This window comes from Lathyrus oleraceus, chromosome 4 (assembly GCF_024323335.1).
Source record: "Lathyrus oleraceus cultivar Zhongwan6 chromosome 4, CAAS_Psat_ZW6_1.0, whole genome shotgun sequence".
Lineage (NCBI taxonomy): Eukaryota > Viridiplantae > Streptophyta > Magnoliopsida > Fabales > Fabaceae > Lathyrus > Lathyrus oleraceus.
The window spans coordinates 201177690-201203720 of NC_066582.1; the positions used below are offsets into that span (position 1 = coordinate 201177690).

A 26031-nucleotide genomic window follows, 5' to 3' on the forward strand; every position below is an offset into this window, starting at 1 on the left:
ACTCTGCTGGGGATATTGCGAGAAGTTGACCTCTTGCTGGTCCATCTTCCCTAAGCGAGTCTCTCCTAGCGCTCTCTAGGTTAGGGTTTTGGTTGCTTTTTGCTGCTTCATTTATTGCATTCATTCATTTATTATTTGCATTTATGTGTGCATTAATGTTTGCATTCATTCATATTCACCTGTGCTGGCTGTGCTGTGTTTCTCTGTTTGAGGTGGGAGTTACTCGAGGTAAAAGGCCCAATACCAAGGCTATGAGTGAAATCTAGGAAACCTAGGAATAGAGTGATTCATGGGAAGCGGGTGGTATGCGCCACCTAGCGGAACATTGATATCACGAGCAGTTCAGACTCTGATGGGGTATTATCGGTGCATACATCGGGTGTGCACAGGATGATATTCTTGAAAGGGTTGTTTATCCCGCGTTTGTCTCGACCTTACCCTGGCCTAGATGACACCCGTGAGTGGGGAGGGAATGATCATTATTACAGGTACAGTTGGTGACTTGTCGGTGACTAGTTGGTGACTTGTGGTCCTGTTGGTGACTTGGTTCCTCAGATTGGGTTCAGATGACAGTTTGTCGGTTGACTTTGGGTTTTAGATGAATTGTGGTTCAGAGTTCAAGTCGAAGCTTCGATCCTGTGTTCCGAGATGCACAGCCTGCCAGTCTTATCTACATCATCTGCATCATAGCATGTTTATTTTCAAAAGAAACGCAATGAAAAAATTGTAAAAAAAAAAAAGAAGAAAAGGAAGAAACTAATCCCTGCATGCATATCATTTCTCAGGTACATTCCAGAGTCGGTTCACTGATAGAGATGGCAACAGTCCCAGAGCCGAAGCGGAAGACTTGTTCCTACAGCTTTCACCGTGAGCCTTTGACATCGCTGGTAGAGTTGAGCAACCTTATGACTAGTGATCATCTGAGGGGGTTCGTGGATCAGTTTGGGGATATTCTGACACTATTGAAGATGGTAGTCGATCCAGTACCGTTGCAGACTCTTCATCAGTTCTACGACCCATAACTTCGTTGCTTCACCTTTCAGGATTATCAGTTGGCGCCTACTCTCGAGGAGTACTCCATTCTGTTGAGTGTCCCGATTCAGCATCAGGTTCCTTTCTTGGACGTGCCTAAGGAGGTCGATTTCAGAGTTGTTGCTAGAGCTCTCCGTTTGGGTATCAAGGAGATCAGTGATAGTTGGAAGTCCAGTGGTGATGTCGTGGGTATGCCTTTGAAGTTTCTGCTGAGAGTTGCTCGAGGAGGAGCAGAGAAAGGGAATTGGGAAGCTTTCCATGCTCAGTTAGCTGTTATGATCTATGGGATCGTCCTGTTTCCAAGTATGCCCAATTTTGTGAACTATGCTGCAGTCTGTATCTTCATTGGAGGAAATCCAGTTCCTACTCTGTTAGCTGACACTTATTATGCCATCCACAGTAGGCATGGCAAGGGTGGGGCTATCAGATGTTGCCTTCCACTTTTTCTCAGATGGTTCATGTCTCTCCTGCCGGTCAGTGGACCTTTCGTGGAGGCTCAGAGCACTTATAGGTGGACTCAGAGGGTTATGTCTCTTACTTCATATGATATCAGATGCCAGTCTTACCGGATGGACGTGCGGGATGTTATTATGAGTTGTGGAGAATTCTGGAATGTGCCACTTGTAGGGACTAGGGGTTGCATCAATTATAACCCGGTTCTTTCTCTTCGCCAGTTGGGGTTTGTGATTAGTGGAAGACTATTTGAAGCTGAGATAGTTGAGAGTGTGTACTTTGAGAAGCGAAGCGACCCTGCTAGATTGGAGCAGATAGGAAGAGCTTGGAAGTCTTGGTGTCCAGAATGGATCTGTCTTAGGGAAGAAGTTTGCCATTGCCATGCCTGATTACACTGATTGGGTCAAGAAGAGAGTGGAAACTTTGATGTTGCCCTATGATAGGATGAATCCGTTGCAAGTGCAACCGCCGTTGATCCTTGCTGAGAGTGTACCTGCTGAGCAGTACAAGTAAGCCCTGATGGAGAATCGCTGATTGAAGGAGAAAGAGCAAGATGCCCAGATGGAGTTGTACCAAGCCAAAGCTGATAGGTTGAACCTGACTCATCAACTCAGGGATGTCCAGAGTGTAGATGTGGGTGGAGTAAGGAGCAAGAAGAGATCTTATGCAGAGATGGAGAACTTGCTGAATGCAGAGCACCGAGAGTGTTTGAGATTGCAGAGAGCTGAGGCTAGTTATCTGAAGAAGATCAGAGACTTGGAGAAGCAACTCAGAGACAAAGATATCCTGTTGAAGAAGGAAGTCGACCAGAGACTTGCATCAGAGAACCAACTTAGAGCAGAAGTTGTAGAGCTTAGAAGACAGTTGAAGGAGAAGAAGATCACTCCCTTGCCAGATTGTTCAGAGTGTGAACTGTTGATAGACCAGTGTCACTACTTGAAGACGCTCATTCTTGGAAGTCGTTTGTCTTAGCTTGTATTCCTGATGTATGTATTGAGAATCACCCCCAGGCTTGTTGGGTGGGATTCGTTGTTGTACTTTGATGTATCTGGATCTTTGTTGACATTGTTGTATGATCCATGTTGCTCATTTATAGATGAGGTTATTGGTTTCACTCTGTACTCACTGCTCTTGTATGTTTCTTTGTGTTTCCTGTGTTGTTCTTGTTGTAGGTTGCCATCTTTTGAAGATGAATCAGGCTCTTTGAATGCCTGAGAAATGAACATTTCATGTGCATCATATGCATTAGCATCATACCCATATCATATTGCATAACAGGTGTTCTAGTTTGCGACTTCTCACTCTGGTTCCTGTGTCAGGCAGGATAGCTGATCGAAGACCACACCGGTATTCAACCAGACTCAATCAACAGAGAAGTATGGATCAGGTTCAGACCGAGTTGGCTGAGATGAGGGCAAACATGGCCCAGTTTATGACGATGATGCAAGGGGTTGCGCAAGGTCAGGAGGAGCTTAGAGCCCTGGTTCAGAGACAGGAGACCGTGATTCAGACGTCCAACCGTGCCTCGCCTGTTGTTGCACCTGCTCATGAGAATATCAATGTTGCTACTCCCACTAACGACTATGCCGTCGGGGATGAACTAAGGGGGATAAGGATTAATGGACAGCCTCTTGCTGCTGAGACTGTCAATGTTAGAGCTACCCGGGCTCCGGTTCGTCACCCAGCTCCTATTGTCGACAGACAAGAAGACATGTTCACGCTGCTGAGTGAGGATGATGAGGCTGTTGGGAGAGTTGACGATAGGGATCGTAAGGTTGATGCCCTGGCTGAAAAGATTAGAGCTATGGAATGCCAGAACTCTCTTGGTTTCGATGTGACCAATATGGGGTTGGTCGAGGGGTTGAGGATCCCATACAAATTCAAGGCACCCTCTTTTGACAAGTACAACGACACTTCTTGCCCTCGCACCCACGTGCAGGCTTATTATCGGAAAATCTCTGCGTATACAGACGATGAAAAGATGTGGATTACTTTTTCCAAGATAGTCTATCTGGAGCTTCCTTGGATTGGTACATGGAGCTTAAGAGAGATTCTATCCACTGTTGGAGGGATCTGGGTGAAGCCTTCTTGAGGCAATACAAGCATAACATGGATATGGCGCCTAGCCGGACTCAAATGCAGAGTCTATGTCATAAATCCACTGAAAGTTTCAAGGAATACCCCCAGAGGTGGCGTGAGTTGGCTGCGAGAGTTCAACCCCCTATGCTGGAGAGGGAGTTGACTGACATGTTTATCGGCACTCTTCAAGGTGTGTTCATGGACCGGATGGGAAGCTGCCCATTCGGTAGCTTTTCTGATGTTGTCATTTGTGGAGAGACGACTGAGAGTTTGATCAAGGCTGGTAAGATCAATGATGCTAGTTCCTCGTCTTCCATGAAACCTTTATCTGGGGCACCTCGCCGGAGAGAGGGTGAAACTAATGTTGTTCAACATCGCCGAAGTCCGAACAGAAGTCAGTACCGTCAGGTTGCCGCGGTAACCATTCCTGCACCTCAACAACGTCAACAACCGCAATAGCAGAGGGTTCAACAACCAATGCCACAACAACAACAACAGCAACGTCCGTATCAGCTGAGGCAAAGGATTCCTGATAGGCGTTTCGACCCACTACCCATGACTTACGCCGAACTATTACCCAAACTGCTCAAGTTAGGGTTTGTAGAGTTGCGTACGATGGCGCCATTGACAAAAATACCACCTGGGTATGATGCCAACGTGCGTTGTGACTTTCATTCTGGTGCGCCTGGCCACCGTATTGAGAACTGCAGGGCTTTTCACCATAAAGTCCAGGACTTGATTGATGCCAAAACAATCAATTTCGCTCCTGTGCCAAATGTTGTGAATAACCCTATGCCTGCGCATGGTGCTCACCGGGTGAACTGCATTGAAGGGGTTGAAGCTGAGGATTTGGTTGGTAATGTTGATGAGATTCAGACTTCCTTATCAGTTGTGAAGGACCGTTTGATGAATGGGGGTGTCTACCCGGGTTGTGATGAAGCTTGTATGGGCTGTGCAGAATCTGAGAACGGTTGTGAACAGTTAAGGGCCGGTATCCAGGGTTTGATGGATGAGGGTTGTCTGCAATTCAGCCGGGCTGTCAGGGATCGTGGGGCAGTGTCTACTGTCACTATCTTTTTCAAACCGTCTGAAGGACGTGGTTCGAGGGTCAGCGCGCCTGCAACGAGTGGTAATCCTGTTACCATTTCCGCACCAGTAACTGTCAACACTCCAACTACTATTGCTATATCGGGTGGAAGACCTGTTGTTGAGAATAGTAAGGCGGTGCCTTGGAGGTACGACAATGCCTACCAGAATAATCGAAGGGCCGAGAATCGGGTCAGGCCGTCGAATCAGGCTCCAGTAACTATCGCTGCACCTAGTAGAACTCCCGCGGTTATGAGACCAGTTGTGGACAATGTTGGTGGACCGGGAGGCTTTACTAGAAGTGGACGGCTGTTTGCGCCTCAACCGTTGAGGGATGCCAATGCTGAGGCAGCTGCTAGATCAAAGGGCAAACAGGCCGTGGTTGACGAGGAACCGACTCAGAAGGCGGCTGAGGGTTCATTTGAAAAGAACGTGGAGGAATTTATGAAAATTATCAAGAAGGGTGACTACAAGATCGTAGATCAACTCAACCAAACTCCGTCCAAGATTTCGATTCTCTCTTTGCTGCTGTGCTCTGAGGCACATCGAAACGCCTTGCTGAAGATGTTGAATATGGCGTATGTACCTCAAGAGATCTCCGTCAACCAGTTGGAAGGGGTGATTGCTAACGTGAGCACCAGGCATGGTTTGGGGTTCACAGACCTTGATTTGACACCTGAAGGGCGAAACCATAACAAGGCCTTGCATATCACGATGGAGTGCAAGGGGGTTGTTTTGTCGCATGTGCTGGTCGACACCGGTTCGTCTCTGAATGTGCTGCCGAAGCAAATTCTGAAGAAAATATCTGTTGAAGGGGTTGTGCTCACTCCTAGCGACCTGATTGTTCGTGCATTTGACGGATCCAAATGTTCTGTGTTTGGTGAAGTTACCTTGCCTGTGAAGATAGGTCCGGAGGTATTCGATATCATCTTCTATGTCATGGACATTCAGCCCGCCTACAGTTGTTTGTTGGGGCGTCCATGGATCCATGCAGCAGGGGCAGTCTCGTCGACTCTCCATCAGAAGCTCAAGTATGTCTGGAACGGTCAGATTGTGACCGTGTGTGGTGAAGAGGATATCCTGGTGAGTCACCTATCCTCGTTCAAGTATGTCGAGGTGGATGGCGAGATCCACGAAACTTTATGCCAGGCGTTTGAGACTGTTGCTCTCGAGGGTGTGTCATATGCCGATCAGAGGATGTCGGGTGCTTCGATTGCTTCGTACAAGCAGGCCAAAGAGGTTGTTGACTCTGGCAAGGCTGAAGATTGGGGCAAGATGGTGGATTTGCCAGTTAAAGAGGATAAGTTTGGTATTGGCTATCAACCCTTGCAAGCAGAGCAGGGTGGTTAAGCAGGTCCGAGTACCTTTACCAGCGCTGGGCTGATGAATCACGGTGACGTCTTTGCAGCTGATGTTGAAGACTGTAACAGTGATTATGATCTCGACTGCTGGGTTCGCCCGTGTGCACCAGGGGAAGTGATCAACAATTGGACGGCAGAGGATGTGGTCCAAGTTACTCTTCAAATAGAGTAATTTTCTTTTGTTTTTTTCATTCTGCACAAAACCCTACGTTCTGCCCAAGGCGTAGTGGTTCATTGTAGGGCCACATCATGTTTTACAATTTTTATCATTAATAAAGGACGTTTTGCAAACAACTTTGTGATCCCTGTCTTTCTATTTTTGTTTTCACTTTTTCAAAAAATAAAAATGGCAATGTTTTTGTTTTTGTGACTTTGTTGAACTCTTTTTCTAAAACAAAACATTAAACATGCAGAAGTGATATCACGGCATCTACTATGAACAGTTCTGTTATGGCTCAGTATGATTTCGACAATCCCATCTACCAAGCTGAAGAGGAGAGTGAGGAAGACAGTGAACTCCCTAAAGAATTGGTCAGATTGCTGAAGCAAGAGGAAAGGGTCATCCAACCTCATCAGGAAGAGTTGGAGATTGTGAATCTTGGTACTGAGGACGCCAGAAGAGACATCAAGATTGGGGCTGCTTTAGAGGACTCTGTCAAGAGGAGGCTGATTGAGATACTGAGAGAATATGCGGAGATATTCGCCTGGTCATATCAAGATATGCCTGGGTTGGATACAGACATTGTGGTGCATAGACTACCTCTCAGAGAAGATTGTCCTTCGGTCAAGCAGAAGCTTCGTAGAACGAGTCCTGATATGGCAGTGAAAATCAAGGAAGAGGTTCAGAAGCAGTTCGATGCTGGTTTCTTGTCAGTAACCACGTATCCACCGTGGGTGGCCAACATCGTTCCTGTGCCGAAGAAGGATGGCAAAGTCAGAATGTGTGTCAACTACCGGGATTTGAATAGAGCGAGTCCGAAAGATGATTTCCCATTACCTCACATTGATGTATTGGTGGATAATACGGCTCAATCCTCGGTATTCTCTTTCATGGATGGATTCTCGGGCTATAATCAGATTAAAATGGCGCCAGAGGACATGAAAAAGACGACATTCATTACGCCTTGGGGCACGTTCTGCTATAAGGTGATGCCGTTTGGGCTGAAGAATGCTGGTGCTACCTATCAGAGGGCAATGACGACTCTCTTTCATGACATCATGCACAAAGAGATTGAAGTGTAGGTGGATGATATGATTGCGAAGTCGCAGACAGAAGAGGAGCATCTGGTTAATTTGCAGAAGTTGTTTGACAGGTTGGTAAAGTTCAAACTGAGGCTGAATCCGAACAAGTGTACGTTTGGTGTGAGATCTGGGAAGATGTTAGGCATCATTGTCAGTGAGAAAGGGATTGAGGTTGATCCAGCTAAAGTCAAAGCTATTCAAGAGATGCCTGAACCGAAAACAGAAAAGCAGGTTCGTGGGTTTTTAGGGAGATTGAACTACATTGCAAGGTTTGTATCTCACCTAACTGCCACGTGTGAACCGATATTCAAATTGCTGAGAAAGAATCAAGCAATCAGGTGGAATGATGATTGTCAGAAAGCTTTTGACAAGATAAAAGAGTATTTACAGAAACCTCCAATCCTGATTCCTCCAGTTCCTGGGAGACCGCTGATAATGTACCTATCAGTGACTGAGAATTCGATGGGGTGTGTATTGGGACAGCATGACGAGTCTGGTCGAAAAGAGCATGCCATATACTACCTTAGCAAAAAGTTTACCGACTGTGAAACCAAATATTCACAGCTTGAGAAAACTTGCTGTGCTTTGGCCTGGGCTGCTCACCGACTGAGGCAGTATATGTTGAACCATACTACCTTGTTGATTTCTAAGATGGATCCAGTAAAGTACATCTTTGCGAAGCCGGCTCTCACCGGACGTGTTGCCCGTTGGCAGATGATCTTAACAGAGTATGATATCCAGTACACGTCGCAGAAGGCCATCAAAGGTAGTGTTCTGTCAGACTATCTCGCCGAGCAACCGATCGATGATTATCAGCCTATGATGTTTGAATTCCCTGATGAAGACATCATGTATCTTAAGATGAAAGATTGTGAAGAACCTCTTGTCGAGGAAGGACCGGATCCTGATGACAAGTGGGCATTGATGTTTGATGGGGCTGTGAATGTGAATGGTAACGGTGTTGGTGCAGTGCTGATCAATCCTAAAGGTGCTCATATACCTTTTGCTGCCAGATTGACTTTTGACGTCACCAACAATGAAGCTGAGTATGAGGCTTGTATCATGGGGATAGAAGAAGCCATTGATTTGAGGATCAAAACTCTTGACATATATGGAGATTCCGCTCTAGTGATCAATCAGGTCAATGGAGATTGGAATACGAACCATCCGCATTTGATTCCGTATAGAGATTACACCAGAAGAATACTGACGTTCTTCAAGAAGGTGAAGTTGTATCATGTCCCCCGGGACGAGAATCAGATGGCTGATGCTTTGGCTACTTTGTCTTTCATGGTCAAAGTTCATTGGTGGAATCATGTGCCACATGTTGCGGTGAATCGACTCGAGAGGCCTGCGTATGTGTTTGCAGCCGAGTCTGTTGTGATTGATGAGAAACCATGGTATCATGATATCAAGAATTTCCTCAAAATTCAGGAGTATCCTAAGGGTGCGTCAAAGAATGACAAGAAAACCCTGAGAAGGCTAGCTGGGAGCTTTTACTTGAATCAAGATGATGTGCTGTATAAGAGGAATTTTGACATGGTCTTGCTCAGATGCGTGGATAGACACGAAGCAGACATGTTGATGCAGGAAGTGCATGAAGGTTCGTTTGGTACCCATGCTGGTGGTCATGCAATGTCGAAGAAACTGTTGAGAGCCGGTTATTACTGGATGACTATGGAATCCGATTGTTTCAAGTACGCTCGGAAGTGCCATAAGTGTCAAATCTATGCTGATAAGGTGCATGTACCACCAAACCCTCTGAATGTCATGAACTCGCCTTGGCCGTTTGCCATGTGGGGCATTGATATGATTGGGAAGATTGAGCCTACTGCTACGAATGGACATCGCTTCATCTTGGTTGCGACTGATTACTTCACCAAATGGGTGGAAGCAGCTTCCTATGCTAATGTTACCAAACAAGTGGTTGCCCGGTTCATCAAGAAAGAAATCATCTGTCGTTATGGAGTTCCCGAGAGAATCATTACTGACAATGGTTCAAATCTCAACAACAAGATGATGAAAGAGCTTTGTAAAGATTTCAAGATTGAACATCACAATTCTTCTCCTTATAGACCAAAGATGAATGGTGCTGTAGAGGCGGCAAACAAGAATATCAAGAAGATTGTGCAGAAGATGGTCGTGACGTACAAAGATTGGCATGAGATGCTGCCTTTCGCTTTGCATGGATACCGTACATCAGTACGTACGTCGACCGGGGCAACCCCGTACTCCCTTGTGTATGGTATGGAGGCAGTCCTACCTGTTGAAGTGGAGATCCCTTCTCTGAGGGTTTTGTTGGATGTCAAGCTGGACGAAGCCGAGTGGATTCGAACAAGGTTTAATGAGTTAAGCCTTATTGAAGAGAGACGGATAGCAGCTGTGTGCCATGGGAAGTTATATCAGAGAAGGATGGTGAAGATTTCCCGTCCCCTGTTAATTCAGTTGTAGTCAAAAAATACTTCGCATAAATTGACCCGCTGGACAAAAAGAATAAAAGAGTCCAGGCAAAAAAGGGCATCCCGGCGAACCAAAAAACAGAAAGAAAAGGTTCGGGAAAAAATTAGGGATAAAAATGAAAAGAAATTGTACACCCGGTAAGTCGAAAACCCGCAAGGGCGGCTTAGGCAAAAATGTGTATCCCGGTGGATTGAAAACCCGAAAGGGCGATCCAGGCAAAAGAGGGATTAGAGCGAAGACTACAGTCTAAGTTATCTGTACTTCATATCGCTTCGTCGTCTGCCATCTCGAAAGATGTGATCCGTCCAGTCATTATTCTCAGAAAGCAAGGAGTTGGGAGGAAAACTGATGATCTGTGAGTTATAACAGAGTCGGGAAATAGTGGATGCCGTGTTCACATTGCCATTAGGATAGATTTTTTCCTTTTGTGCGCAATTACCTCTTTCTAGGAATTGCTTCCTGATGTATTCGCCTTTTCGGGCACATTTTCAATCAATAAAAGTCGTTATTCAGATAAATAGCTCTCTTGTTTTTATTTTACTGTTTTGTTTGCAAAAACGTCCGAATTTTTGATAAACATTGCATAAAAACATGAAGGCTAAACAATAACTTGCAGAAGGATAGAACATTTGAAAATCATTTTGAATGTTGAGGACACTTGAGCGTATCTTGTCCATGTATCCCCTGGGGCATTTTGTTGTGCTGTTTTACATATTGTCATTTGCCAAGATGTTTCCCAGCAGATGTTTCCTGGCAAGTATGAGAGCTATCAGAGTTGTGTTCCCCTGCAGAGCTGTTTGTGGATAGTGCCTTCTACTTCTCAGCAGATCTAAGAATTGCCTATCCCCAGCAGGCCTGGAAGTGGGTTATTCCCCAGCGAATATTTCCCCAAGTTGAGATCACCACTGAGTTGGAATGATGTTGCATCCCCCAGCGGAGTTGTCAGTGGAGCGTTGTTCCCCAGCAGTCGAGTTTGTAATATTGTTATCCCCAGCGTGGTTGTAAGCGCTCATCCCCAGCAGGGTTATGGATGTTTCTCCCCAGCACAGGGTCTGATGTGTTGCTTTCCCACCAGAGTTGTGCTCTTCCTCAGCAGAGTTGGTGTGTTATCCCCAACAAAGTTGCTTTCCCTAGCCGATCTCTTGAGCAGAGATTGATGTTGATTGCTTTTCCCCAGCTAGTCCCCGAGTGGAGCGGGTTCAAAGAAATTTATCTCCAGCAGTTATCCTACCTGTGGATTGGATGAGTTTTCCGTAGTGAAGTGATGTCTGCATCCCCAGCTGAGTTTATCCTACCTGTGGATTGCGTGGGTCGTCCCCAGCGGAGTAGGGTTTATTCCCCAAAGCAGAGTTTATCACTTGTGGGTTGGTTGGCTCTCCCCAGTGAAGTCGCCTGGTTATCCCTAGGAAAGTCGCTTTGTTACTTCCCAGAGAGGAGTGCATTGGTAGCTGCTTCCCCGAGTGGAGTCCCCTAGTGGATTGGGTCCTGTGAAGGATGTCCCCAGTGGAGTCTATTCTTTCCCCGGCAGCAGTATTATTTCTCCAGCATGAGTGAGAAGTCGGTGATCTCCCCACAGAGTCGGAGTGTCTGATTGTTTGGCCTCCCAGCCAGCTTTGCATTTGGCATATAGTGATCATTGCATCCTCAAATCGCGTAGCATTTCCATTTCAATAATGGAACATTACGCTATAAAAAAAAAATTCAAACATATGCATTCATGTGTTCTAAACCAATCAGACCATATCCCCGGTAGAGGCGGATCATTTGTTCAAAATCTGTACAGCACGTTTGCTACAGTTGCTCCTGACAGCATTCAGGATATTCTTCCCCCAGAGAGGTTTATTTCCTCATCCGTTGGTGACAGGAAAGTTTGTTTCTCCCCAATGAGACCCCAGCAAGTGTTTAGCCTTGCCTTGACATGTGTAGATGTCATCTTGTGATACAGGTCAGTGTCACGTCAGCACCCGCGTGTGTTCTTTCTTTGGTGTCGGTCAACACCATCTTTCGGTGTTCACATCGAGTATGTCCCAGTCATTTGTTAATATCTGGTTTTCTTTGGTGTCCGTAAACATCATCTTTCGATGTTCGTAACGTCGTTCTTCTTCCCCAGAAGAGTCCTCCTCTCCGTTGGTGTCGATAAACCTCGAGTTTTTCCTAGTTGTCCGTTGACAACTGGATGTATTTTCTTCCCCAGTAGGGTCACCTCTCCGCTGGTTTCGATAAACGTCGAGTTTTTCCTAGTTATCCGTTGATAACTAGTTGTATCCCTTTCACCTCAGATTTACCTCTACGTTGGTTTCGATAAACGTCGAGTTTTTCCTAGTTATCCGTTGGTATCTAGCTGTATTTTCCCCATGCAGAGTTACCTCTCCGTTGGTCTCGGTAAACGTTGAGTTTTTCCTATGCGTCCGATGACGCATAGTTGCTTATTCCCCCATAGATCATTCGTTAATGGCTGTTGATTCCCCTCAGAGTTACCTCTCCGTTGGTTTCGATAAACGTCGAGTTTTTCCCGATCGTCTGTTGACGGTTGTTGGTGATATATTTCCCCATGCAGAGTTACCACTCCGTTGGTCTCGGTAAACATTGAGTTTTTCTCATTCGTCCGTTGACGTCTGATTGTGTATCCTATTCCCCAGTCATTCGTTAATGTCTGGTTGCTTCCCAGCCAGAATCCCCAGTAGAGCCGTCGTTGGGCGTCCTATTCGGTTTCCGGTTGTTATACCCCTTCCTTAGTAAGGTGGCTTCTCCGTCTCCGTTGGTGTCGATAAACGTCGAGTTTTTCCTAGTTGTCCGTTGACATCTAGATGTATTTCGTTCCCCAGTAGGGTCTCCTTCTCCGTTGGTGTCGATAAACGTCGAGCTTCTCCCGTTCGTCCGTTGATGTCTGGTCCAGTTTTCTCCTTCTCCGTTGGTGTCGATAAACGTCGAGCTTCTCCTGTTCGTCCGTTGACGTCTGGTCGAGTTTTCTCCTTCTCCGTTGGTGTCGATGAAACGTCGAGCTTCTCCCGTTCGTCCGTTGACGTCTGGTCGAGTTTTCTCCTTCTCTGTTGGTGTCGATAAACGTCGAGCTTCTGCCGTTCGTCCGTTGACGTCTGGTCGAGTTTTCTCCTTCTCCGTTGGTGTCGATAAACGTCGAGCTTCTCCCGTTCGTCCGTTGACGTCTGGTCGAGTTTTCTCCTTCTCCGTTGGTGTCGATAAACGTCGAGCTTCTCCCGTTCGTCCGTTGACGTCTGGTCGAGTCTTCCCAGTTCATCCGTCGTCCGTTGATGTCTGGTCTCCTTATCCGTTGGTGTCGATAAACGTCGAGCTTCTCCCGTCCGTCCGTTGACGTCTGGTCGAGTCTTCCCAGTTCATCCGTCATCCGTTGATGGCTGGTCACCTCTCCGTTGGTTTCGATAAACGCCGAGTTTTTCCTGGTCGTCCCCAGTAGAGTTACCTCTCCGTTGGTTTTGGTAAACGTTGAGTTTTTCCCATGTCGTCCGTTGACGTATGGTTGTATCTCTTCCAGTCATTCATTAATGTCTGGTTACCTCTCCGTTGGTTTCGATAAACGTTGAGTTTTTCCTAGTTGTCCGTTGACGTCTAGTTGTGATTTCTGTTCCCATTCATCGTCTTGAGATGTCTGGAGGTGGTTGTACCCTTGAGAGAAAAACTAGAAAAAATCAAAATCCACAGTAATAAATATCAGATCCCAGTCGACATTTCCGTTGGTGGATCATTTTGAAGTGATTTGGCCAAGGATTGGATGATCAAAGCTCAACAGTCAAGCTGAATTTCATCTGAAACCCTAGAAAGTCAATTGTGGTCAACTGTGCCTGAATTCATGGATTTGAAGGTGTGAGATGGTTTGAAAGGCCTCATTCATGTCCATACAAGTCTCATTTGACATGTCAAAGATCAAGATTGGAGAATTTGAGGTCAGAAGAAAGGTTTCCAAAAATAGTAAGTGACCTGTAACTTCAAACTGCCAAAAATGGAAAGGTCTTCTCCCCAAATTTACATCATCATACAAGCTTCAAATGGAATATTGTCCAACATGAAAGTTGAATATCTTGCTCTCACCTTTCCAAAAAGTCCAAGAACATCCATTTCTCATGTGTGGTTGGCAAGTTATGATCAAATCATTGTCAAGAAATTTTGAATTTCAAAGTGGGATAACTTTCACACCAATTGGCCAAATTGAGTGGGGTTTTTTGCTACAATCTCCATTTGACATGCTCTATCCAAAACATTCATTGCATTTCATCAAAACTCATCACATAAAAATGGCATTTTCAAGGTGAATTGAATTTGAAAAAGGGAGGGAAAAAAGTCCATTTCAAAACTATGCATTTGCCACACTTCTCACCACTTGAATTTGATCTAAAATCACATTTCGAGTGTGTTTAGTAAGAAATTCATGCACTGTAGCAGCTCATTCCACACATGAGGGTTATTTTGGCCAATTTCACATAAATACCTCATTTCACTAATCACTTTGGTTTTGGCTAAGCTTGATTAACAAAATTGATTAACAGCACATATAAATAGATAATTCTAACTGAATTTGTGATTAGAAATCATTCATCTCAGATCTAGATCAAAAAATCCCAAATTCTCTCAATTTTTCATTTCATTTTTCTGCAAAAATTCCCATAAACCTTGCCTAGTTCTTCATTGTGCCATCATCCACAAGCAAGATTGTAGGTGTTGTAAGCAAGGATTCAGCAAATTCGAGCCAAATTTGGAACTGTTACATTGAACATCATCCATGGAAGCTGCATATTTGAGCAAGATCCAAGACATTTGAGCTTCGATTCTTCATTCATTCATCTTCCTAACCATTATTGAGCATCTGTTTCAACAAGATAAAGCTAGAAAACTTCAAATCCAAAGCTGCACTTCAAACCAGGTCAGAATTCGATCCTCGCGTTTCATGAAATTATGCTATGGCTTATGTAGATCTTCTATCCATGAGTACACTTAGCTTTGTAGTTTTAGATTTCATCAAGTATTGAGAGAGATATCTGGATTTTAAGTTTGGTTGATGAAACTTCATTTGATCGATCCGTTCATGTGAGTAGGAATTAGGTCTAATGATGTTTAGATTAGTAATGAGCATTGAAAGACGAACACAATGGTATGCTGCTTGTTGATTTTCGTGGATGTTTGTTCTTGAGCTGGAAAATGATGAAGAACATCAAGAACCCTAACTATTTCAATTGCCAGAACGTGTTTGATCGTGTATTGGCCTGTTTGCATGATTTTTTTGTGTTTGTGTCCCATGCATCCAATGATAGCTCGCCACCTCATTTAGTTAAACGCGGCGTTTCAGACAGCGCACGCGTATTTGAATTTGGACGGAGTTCGAATCCTGGCTCCAGCACTTCTATAATTGGCTTGGCATTTTATTTTCACATAAACTTCACATGTTCACATCATTTGTTTCATGTGTTTTTTATTTTTTCTTTACATTCCAAAATTCATAACTTCTTGAATATTTGTCCAATTAACATGAGGTTTTTTCCATGATGATCCTTGCCATGTCTACTTTTTTTTGGTGATTTTTATGAAAATTGTGCACGTGTGGATTTCTGTTTTGGCTAGGGTTTGCTCATACATGTCATTTGTTGCACATTGCTTGCTATTTTGCTCATGAAATAATGATGCTTAATTGGATGGAGCTGAAATTTTGTATGCATAATCAAGACACCTTTAGTAGCATTTTGGTATAGAGTTTGTGAATTTTGCATTCCTGGTTTGTGAGATATGACCTGATCATTGGAGGTGTGACAATTTGTGTCACACCATTTCTTGCTTGACTTCTTGATTTTCTTTACCATGCCATATGAACTCAAAATGATCTGAATTTTTACATGTTGAATCTTCTGGATGTTAAGTCTGAATGTGAATTTGTGTGGATTTTTTGAGTACATTTCCTATTTGTTTAAGAATTTCTCCCCTGTTTGACCAATTGTGAACCTTTTGTGAGTCATGATCTCATAGGATTTGTGAAATTCTTGTTGTTAATTGGATGGACTTGAAATTTGGCATGTGTATTATAGACATCTTGAAGTTTGCCATGGCTTTGATTTGGCTCATTTATCATGTTTGGTCTCTGTTTTATGCTTGCTTGAAGTTGGTGCATGATTTGGTGCCTTGTATGAGCTTGTTTGAACATGCTTTGACTTATGGGATTTAATTGACTTGCTTCCCTTGGTCCAAATGACTTGAAATTTGGTGTGTAGGTCATGTTATGAGTGATGTTTAACCATGAATTTTTTGGGGATTTATTGAAATGTTTGTGAGTTGATTTGAGTTGAATCATTCTATTTAGTTTTATGAGGTTCTAACTTGCATGTTTGACCATGATTGATGTATGAAATGATGTTGGTTGATGATATGAATGTGGGACCACTCGGATTTGATTCTTATTTGATTGATCTTGATTTTTGATAAGTTTCATGTTCTGTTTTGGTTTATTGTTCCCATTTTGACCCTAGGCCAAGTCCTAGTGGTTAGTGCTTAATGTTTGAGCTTTGTTTCAGGTCAAAGAGCACAATTGCTTATGCTTGATGATGTGCACTCAATTGGAGTTGGTTTATTGCTTGTTTATGACTAACATTGAGTTTGTTTTGTAGGATTTGAGACTTGCACTTATGCCCTGTGGCTTGCACCTTTATGCATTGATACTTGTTATCTGTTTGTGCTGTGGACTTGTAATTGTCTGTTTGCTTTTTGTTTGTCTGGTATACTGAGTATGTTGGATTGATTTCAGGTACCTTAGTTGCTATAGTTCCCTTGCGAACTTGTGTTTGCTTTGCTTGATAGCTTGAGCATTGAGGTATAATGATCTCTTCTCCATGTAGTATGGAAGACCTGGCCTGTTATTCGACCAGGCACCTGTCTGAAGTCCTCCTTAAGAGGCAATGTTTGTGCTTGTTTATTTCTGTCCCCAAGCAGAAAAAGACCTTTGTTAAGGCAATTGGCAGATACAAGAGATGTGTAATCCATCTCCTGCTATTCATGTTAAGTCATCCCTCTTCTCATACCACTGTGTTGATGCATTGGGATATTAACCCAAGATCCTTGTACAGTTGTACAGTTGAGTCAGAGTCATAAGTGTAGAAGGGTTCCCACTTTCTGGACCCACACTTCATTGTCTGAAGCTCTCCCAGGCCAGGGATAAGAGCTGTGAAGTCTCATCTTCACTCACCTTTCATCAGCTTCACCCTAACTCTCAATGTTAGGGTTAAGAGCTAATATCACCCTGATACAGTTGGCTTGCTCTTGCAGCCTAACCTTTGTTTGAGCCCCACTTGGTGTGTATATAGTGTGTGTTATCTGTGATTGTTTGCTTTGCTATTGCCTGTGCTTTAGGATAGCTTGCTCCCTGTGCAAGTTAGATAGCAACCTTGACTTAGGGATGATTTTGCATGATAACATCTAGGCTCGAGTTAGTCTCCCTAGATGTGTCTCCCCCTGTTATCTGGTTAGGCTAGTCCTGTGTCCCTGCGTAGGGGAACTACATCGCCCTGATCCTCATACCAGATGAGGTACGTAGGCAGGAGATGAGCTGATCTCTCCGGGCGCCCACTTTTGTTTTGTCTTTGTGTGTGTCAGGAGATGGATGTAAGCCCATCGATTGGCATTCTGTATCCTCTTGTTGTGTGCTTGGAAGCTGATATAAGTCCAGCGATTGGCATTCGGGTTCCAGTGTGGGTGTGTTTTCTTCGGAAGCTGATATAAGTCAAACGATTGGCATTCGGGTTCCATGTTTGCCCGTGTTTGTGTGGTTTTGTTTGGCGTGCGTGAGCCGAGCTACGGATGCTCTGATTCTTCTTCGTCCGAGAAGATACGTATGCATAGGATGCGACATCCTAGCGAGCATGTGTTTCTCCCAGTCCGAACTACTTCGACTCTGATGTCTATGCTTGATAGACTAAGTAGGCCCAGGATGCGATATCCTGCCGAGTCAGTCTCGTTTGTTTTCTTGTGTCTCTTTCAGCCAGTGTTTGTTTGTTTATGAGCAGTGTTTTAGCAACCATATTCCTTCGCATAACCGACTCCCGATCCCATTCTCTTTGGTCGCGAGACCATGTCTTTTCCAGGTTTACTCTGAGCGTTTCCTTTCCCTCTTTTGGGATAAATAACGCACGGTGGAGGCTCTGTTGTTCTTGTTTTCCCGCCGGTTTTTCGCGTAATGCGACATGTAGCATACAGTAGAGAGCATTATTGCTAGATATTGCATAATTCATAGTAAAGTAAAATAAATCAATAGCTTCATAAAATAATCATAATGTAACATTGGAGGAGAAAACAACAAGAAAAATGCGAAAGAGAAACAAATATGAACATAATTTGAAATAACATTAATGAATAATCTAGCTAAAACTAAATAACTAAGAAAAACAACTTCTATCCATCCGCACGATCTTTGGCCGGATGAGCAAAAGAGTTAACATGGTTTAGCAACTCGTGGAATTGAGTTGTCATAGTGCTCATGTATCCCAAAAATTCTTGTCCCATATTAGCTAGCTCTTCTCTGAGGGCGTCCTGTTCTGACATCAAGGCTTGAATGATGGTGTTACAATTATCTCCGGGCATATGATGTCTAGGTCGGGTATTGCCGACTCTTCGGTCGGGACAGGTTGAGGAGGAGGGTCGATATCATAATAACCAGATGGTGTCTCAGGGTCAGATTCAGCATAAGGGATCTGGTCATCACAAATCTCATAGTCCTGGATGGATTCAGTAGATCTAGCTGGAGAGGGTGTTGCGTTCAGATTGTAGAGCCAGTTATTGCGGTTATGAACACTAGTCCTAGGACTGGGCAAGGTGAATAGGCAAAGAACTTGGTTATTAATTATAATCTCAAACTCTTCAGATCCTAGGTTTGCTATAAACATAGTGTTGAAGAGGAACGGTATACTCATAACCGTAATGCCACAAAAAGGGCTTAAGTCAAGCATAGGTTGACGTAATCCGATAGCATTACCAATCATGGTTATCAAACCGCCTATTCGAATTGGTGCTCGTTCATCTTGGATAAGGTGGTCAAAATTTGCCAACATAAAAGTGGCACCGTTTACTGGACGGTTCTGGGAAGCACAAAATATGATGAAGAGCTCATCACGTGAAACTGAGGTACTGTTTGACTTCTTCCCAAATAAGGTGTGGGTCAGGATCTTATGGAAATAACGGAAGGCCGGGTTATGTATGTTTCCAGAGAGAAACTCATGTTCCTCGGGATCGTCATTTCCAGTCAAGCTTCCCCAAAAGTGTTCAAGTTCTCTATATTCAAAAAGTTCTTCTTGGCTCACTGTGAATGTATCAAGGGAGGTAGGGAAACCTAAAAGGTTGGTAAAGTCTTGAATATTAAATTGATACTCCATGTTAAACATTCTGAACTGGATGAAACCTCTGCTTATTCCTTTTCCATGGCTGGGTAGATAGATCAGAGAACTAAGGAATTCTAGAGTCAGTCTCCGATAAGTGACGAATTGTCTACGGATAGGAGTGGTTTCCCATCCTATCTGACTCAGCAAATACTGGACACTCTCTCTTAGTCCAAGGGCAGTCATTGCCCAGTCATCAGCATACAAACTAGGTAGCATCTCTCTTTCTGCTAGTTCCTCAAACTTTTGTTTCTGAGCTTTCCCTCTGAATTTGATACCCATACGATAAATTTGTCCCATCAGGTTAGTGTTAGCTAGAGAAAGGAAAAACAAGAGTTTTAGTCAGGATTTGGCCAAATGCCGAAAGAATACAAGAAGAAAAATTAAAATAGATTAAGAATGAATACTATATAAAATTTTAAAAGAATAATTAAGTAAGAAATGAAAATATAAATATTTGTGGGTTGTCTCCCACTAAGCGCTTTGTTTAATGTCGCAAGCTCGACATAAAAACTATCAATTATAATCTATAAATTCTGAAGGCATTTCGTCTAAGTGCAAGACTTGCGAATCTTCATTGTTTTCTGTATAGTGATAATGTTTTAGACGATGCCCGTTTACGGTAAATGGTTCCATAGATTTGCCTTTAATTTCTACCGCTCCACTGGGAAAGACATTGGTGATATGAAAAGGACCTGACCATCTACATCGTAGTTTTCCCGGGAATAACTTTAGCCTAGAGTTAAATAAAAGGACTGTATCGCCTTGTTTGAAGATTTTCCTTGATATGCACTTGTCATGCCATTGTTTTGTTCTTTCTTTGTAGATTCTGGCATTTTCGTAAGCGTCTCTTCTGAGTTCCTCTAATTTGCTTATATCAAGGATTCTCTTTTCGCCGGCGGCCTTATAGTTTAAATTTAGATTTTTAATAGCCCAATAGGCTTTATGATCTAATTCTACCGGGAGGTGGTAGGATTTTCCATAAATGAGCTTAAATGGGGTTGTCCCATTGGGAGTTTTGTAAGCAGTTCGATAAGCCCATAAAGCCTCTGGTAATTTCAATGACCAATCTTTCCTTGAGGTGGCGACTGTTTTTTCTAATATCTGTTTGATTTCTCTGTTAGACACTTCCACTTGCCCATTGGTTTGAGGGTGGTAAGGTGTCGCTACTCTATGCCTTACGCCATACTTAAACAGTAGTTTTTCGAGTACCTTGGATATGAAATGCGATCCACCATCACTGACTATTATTCTTGGGACACCAAATCTTGGAAATATTATATTCTTAAAGAGTCTAGTTACTACTCGTGTGTCGTTTGTTGGAGAGGCTATAATTTCAATCCATTTTGATACATAGTCAACTGCCACGAGTATGTCTTTGTTACCGGAAGAAGGTGGAAAAGGTCCCATGAAGTCTATCCCCCACACGTCGAAAATCTCTACTTCCAAAATGCCTTTTTGTGGCATCTCGTCACGTCTAGATATGTTTCCTGTGCATTGACATCTATCACATTTCTTGATAGCCGCATGCACATCCTTCCATATATTCGGCCAATAAAAACCGGCTTGTAGGATTTTGGAGCAGGTTTTGGATGTACTTGCATGTCCACCATAAGGAGCGGAGTGACAATGTTGGATTATATTTTCTACCTCTTCTTCGGGTATACACCGACGGAAAATACCGTCGGGGCCTCTTTTAAAGAGTAAGGGGTCATCCCAGTAATAGTGTTTTATGTCATAGAAGAATCGTTTCTTCTACTGGTAGGATAAAGTAGGTGGAACTATTCCGGCAGCTAAATAATTGACGAGATCAGCGTACCATGGTGTAACAGATATGGCTAAGGTGGTTTCTACCTGTTTATCAGCGTTATTGGCTCCCAAAGTAGCTATAAGCTTATCGTACGAGAAATCATCGTTAATTGATGTTCTTTCCGGTTCAAGGTTCTCAAGTCTAGAGAGGTGATCTGCTACTACGTTTTCAGTTCCTTTCTTGTCTTTGATTTCCAAATCGAACTCTCGTAGCAACAGGATCCACCTTAGGAGTCTAGGATTAGCATCTTTTTTTGTTAAGAGGTATTTGATAGCAGCGTGGTCAGTGTAAATGATTATTTTGGCTCCGACCAAGTAAGAACGAAATTTATCTAGCGCAAATACTACTGCTAGAAGTTCTTTCTCGGTCGTGGCGTAATTCATTTGTGCTTCATCTAGAGTTCTACTTGCGTAATATATAACGTGAAGCTTTTTATCCTTTCGTTGTCCTAAAACATCACCTACATCGTAATCACTGGCATCACACATTATTTCGAATGGTTCATTCCAATCTGGTGTCTGCATTATGGGTGTGGAGATCAATGCTTGTTTAAGCGTTTGAAATGCTTCTTAACATTTATTGTCGAATATGAATTCAGCATCCTTCATAAATAGCCCGATTAAAGGTTTAGTTATTTTAGAGAAGTCTTTAATGAATCATCGGTAAAAACCGGCATGTCCTAAGAACCTTCGTACTTCTCTCACAGTTTTCGGGGTTAAAGGTTTTCGATTACCTCTATTTTGGCTTTGTCTACTTCAATTCCTCTGTTCGAGATGATGTGTCCTAAAACAATTCCTTCTTGTACCATAAAGTGGCATTTTTCACAATTAAGTACTAGGTTTACTTTTACACATCGCTCTAGAACTCTTTCTAGGTTTTCAAGGCATTCTTCAAAGCTTTGTCCGCATACGGAAAAGTCATCCATAAATACTTCCATGATGTTTTCGAGAAAATCGGCGAATATTGCCATCATGCACCTTTGGAAGGTTAAAGGAGCATTACACAAGCCAAACAGCATTCGTCTATAAGCGAAGGTACCAAAAGGACACGTGAACGTTGTCTTTTCTTGGTCATCAGGATGAATTGGTATTTGAAAGAAGCCTGAGTAACCGTCTAGATAGCAGAAATGAGAATGTTTTGCTAATCGTTCTAACATCTGGTCAATGAATGGTAAAGGGAAATGATCTTTTTGGGTTACTTTGTTTAGTTTCCTATAGTCAATGCACATTCTCCATCCCGATTCGATTCGTTTGGTTATAGTTTCTCCTTTTTCATTTTCAATAACTGTTATACCTCCTTTCTTTGGTACTACGTGTACATGACTAACCCATTTGCTATCAGATATAGGATATATGATACCTGCCTCTAATAACTTAGTTATTTCCTTCTTCACTACCTCACTCAGGATCGGGTTTAGTCTCCTCTGGTGTTCCCTAGAAGTTTTACAGTCTTCTTCTAGCATGATGTGGTGCATACAAATAGAAGGACTTGTTCCTTTAAGATCGGTGATGTTGTATCCTAGTGCGGTTGGATATTTTCTTAAGATATGCAGGAGTTTTTCTGTTTCGAGTCTTCCTAAGTCTGCATTAACTATCACTGGTTGTTCAAGTTCTAAGTCTAGGAATTCATATCTCAGATTTTTGGGAAGTGTTTTCAGGTCTCGGGTTGGTTTCTTAAGGCATTGCGTAGGGTCCGGTGTTATTGCTAAACATTGGTTAAGTTTGTCTTCTGCAAGATAGTCAGATGATTTGTCTTTTTCTAACTCTGTTTCTTTTATGCATTCATCGATGATATCCATGAAGTAACATGTATCTTCTATTGCATGTGCTTTCAAAAATTGGGAAAGAATGAACTCAATTTTCTCTTTTCCTACTTCGAAAGTGAGTCGTCCTCGTTTTACGTCTATGATCGCACCGGCAGTTACTAAGAATGGTCTTCCCAGTATAATGGGTGTAACTTCATCTTCTCTAATGTCCATAATTATAAAATCAGTTGGAATGTAGAATTGACCTATGCGCACGGGAACGTTTTCAAGAATTCCTACAGGATATCTAACGGAACGATCTGCTAGTTGCACAGACATTTTGGTTGGTCTTAATTCTCCCATTTCCAGTTTCTTGCATATGGATAAAGGCATAACACTAATACCGGCTCCTAAATCGCATAAGGCTTTGTCGATGACAAATTTTCCTATGTGACAGGGTATAGAGAAACTACCCGGGTCTTTGAGTTTAGGAGGCATATTCTGGATTATAGCACTACATTCAGCAGTGAGTGTAACGGTTTCGCTATCTTCAAGTTTCCTTTTATTAGAAAGAATTTCTTTTAAGAACTTGGCATATGAGGGCATCTGCGTAATAGCTTCTGTAAACGGAATCGTGACGTTTAATTGTTTCAGTAGGTCAATAAATTTTTTAAATTGGCCCGCATCTTTGGTTTTAATAAGCCTTTGAGGGTAAGTGATAGGTGGTTTATAAGGTGGTGGAGGTACATAAGGTTCCTTCTTTTCTACGGTTTCCTTATTACTCTCTTCCTTTTCCTTAGTTTTATTTCCTTCCTCAGTTGACTTTTTAGAGTTTTGGTTTTCTATCCTTGGGTCAGACGGTCCTTCCACTTCCGTTCCACTTCTTAGTATGATTGCATGAGCGTGGCTTCTCGGGTTAGGTTGGGGCTGTCCAGGAAATGTACCAGTTAGGGCAGCAGTAGGCGCTTGTTGTTGAGCTACTTGTGATATTTGCATTTCCAGCATTTTGTTATGGGTAGCCAGGGCATCTACTTTACTTGCTAGTTGTTTAATTTGTTCGCTAGTGTGTACATTCTGGTTTAAGAAATCTTTATTGGTTTCCTGTTGAGAAGCTATAAAGTTTTCCATCATGATTTCCAAGTTGGATTTCCTAGGGGCGTTATTGTTAGGTGTAGATGGGATCGGCTTTTGATATCCCGGGGGTATAGCTGGGGCTTGATTTGGATCTTATCCAGGCGCGTATAAGGTATTATTACTCTTATATGAAAAATTAGGATGATTCATCCAGTTGGAGTTATAGGTATGCGAGTAAGGGCTTCCTTGAGCATAGTTTACTTGCTCTGCTTGGATTCCTGTTAGGAGTTGACAATCTGCAGGAGTGTGACCTTGGATTCCACAGACTTCGCAATTCTGAGTTATGGCAACCACGGTGGCAGGAGGTGATACATTTAAACTTTCAATTTTCTGGACCAGAGCATCCGCTTTTGCGTTAACATGATCAAGGTTACTTATCTCGTACATGCCAGTTTTAGTTTGAGGTTTTTCTACCATTGTTCGTTCGCTTCCCCACTTATAGTGGTTTTGGGCCATGCTTTCGATAAGTTGGTAAGCATCAGCATAAGGTTTGTTCATTAGTGCACCACCTGCGGCGGCGTCTATTGTTAACCTCGTGTTGTACAAGAGACCATTATAGAAGGTATGAATTACTAACCAGTCCTCTAAACCATGGTGTGGACAAAGTCTCATCATGTCTTTGTATCTTTCCCATGCTTCAAAAAGAGACTCGTTATCTTTCTGTTTAAATCCATTTATCTGGGCTCTTAACATCGCTGTTTTGCTCGGCGGAAAATATCGGGCAAGAAAGACTTTCTTTAACTCGTTCCATGTGGTGACTGAGTTGGAAGGAAGAGACTGGAGCCATCTTCTAGCGCTATCTCTTAACGAGAAAGGAAAAAGACGAAGTCGAATTTCCTCTAAAGTGACACCGTTAGCTTTAACAGTATCAGCGTATTGGACAAATACGGATAAATGAAGGTTTGGATCCTCGGTAGGATTTCCAGAGAATTGGTTCTGTTGCACTGCCTGCAACAGTGAAGGTTTAAGTTCGAAGTTGTTTGCTTCGATTGCGGGTGGAGCAATACTCGAATGCGGCTCATCTTGCGATGGAGCGGCGTAATCTCGAAGAGCACGAGCTGGTTCTGCCATCTCGGATATCGGCGAAGGAAGAAGATTTTTTGAGATCAGGAAGTTCGACAGGAGGGAGATTGTTCGCAGCACGGTATTCCCGAATTCGTCGTAAGACTCGAAGATATAGTTTGATGTCGTTGATTCGTAAGTAGAACGGCTCGCCTTGTGAGCGAGTGTGTGGCATACAAATCAACGAAAGAAAGAAAAGAAAAGAAAAATAAGCCTTAGTCTCTACAACGTAACAGAAGAGTTACGATATCGACTAAACAAAAGTCCCCGGCAACGGCGCCAAAAACTTGATCGTGACTTAATGAGTCGAATTTGGGGTACAAACTGCAAGTGCACAGTTCTATCGCGTAATTTTAAAAGATATCGATCCCACAGGGACTTATGGATCGATATACCGTTTTCTTAGGTTACTTCGTAAAACTAAGGCGGATAATACTTTGATTGTTTGGGGGAAAATTTAAAACTAAAATAAGATCTAAATTAAATATTAATTAAGCGGATATCGGTATGTAGTTCGTCGTAATTAGGGAATCAATTCTTCGTTGGTTTCTTGGTTTTAAAATAAATCTTTTTAGTAGATACTATTGATTAAAAGCCTTTTCTCAAACTCTCGCTCTGTTGAATAAACTATGATTTTATATTAACGTAGCTGTCACTTATTAGTTAAGTCCAAAATCACTTTTTGAAAACAATAGAATCCGTAGAAACTCTTTTTAAGAAAACACTAAACGTTTAAACATCCTTGTCTCAACTCTCGCTCTGTTGACTTAGATTATATAATTAAATTCAAATGCTTAACTCTCGTCCTCACATTCAACCTTTAAAAATACTTTTTGAAAAAGATTAGAATTTAATTAACTCTAAAAATTGCTTTCGCCCTGATCTAGAATTAATGTCCAATTTACACTGTCCTGTTAAAAACTCAAACTCTCGTTCTATTGATTTTAACTTCTTTATGTCTTTTACTTTCGTACAAAACCTTGTTATTAAACATGTAAGTTGAGACCGTAAAAAAGAGTGATTTTATTTTTAAATGTAATTAAACCAACATAGTTTTGATTCCTTCATTTCGCTTACTCTACATACCGATACCTAAATAAATTAGCCAGACATGCTTAACAGATCTAAATAATCAGCATGCATAAATAATTCCATCTCAGAGAAATAATATAAATAAACAGTAAAGCA

General features: G+C 42.6%; 1 non-coding gene across 1 annotated transcript; it reads left to right on the plus strand.

Moving 5' to 3' along the window:
- The first annotated feature begins 24367 nt into the window (after positions 1 to 24367).
- On the plus strand, positions 24368 to 24474 carry LOC127077706 (small nucleolar RNA R71). Its single transcript, XR_007787488.1, has one exon. It is a non-coding gene; the product is annotated as a small nucleolar RNA R71 (small nucleolar RNA).
- The last annotated feature ends 1557 nt before the right edge of the window (positions 24475 to 26031 follow it).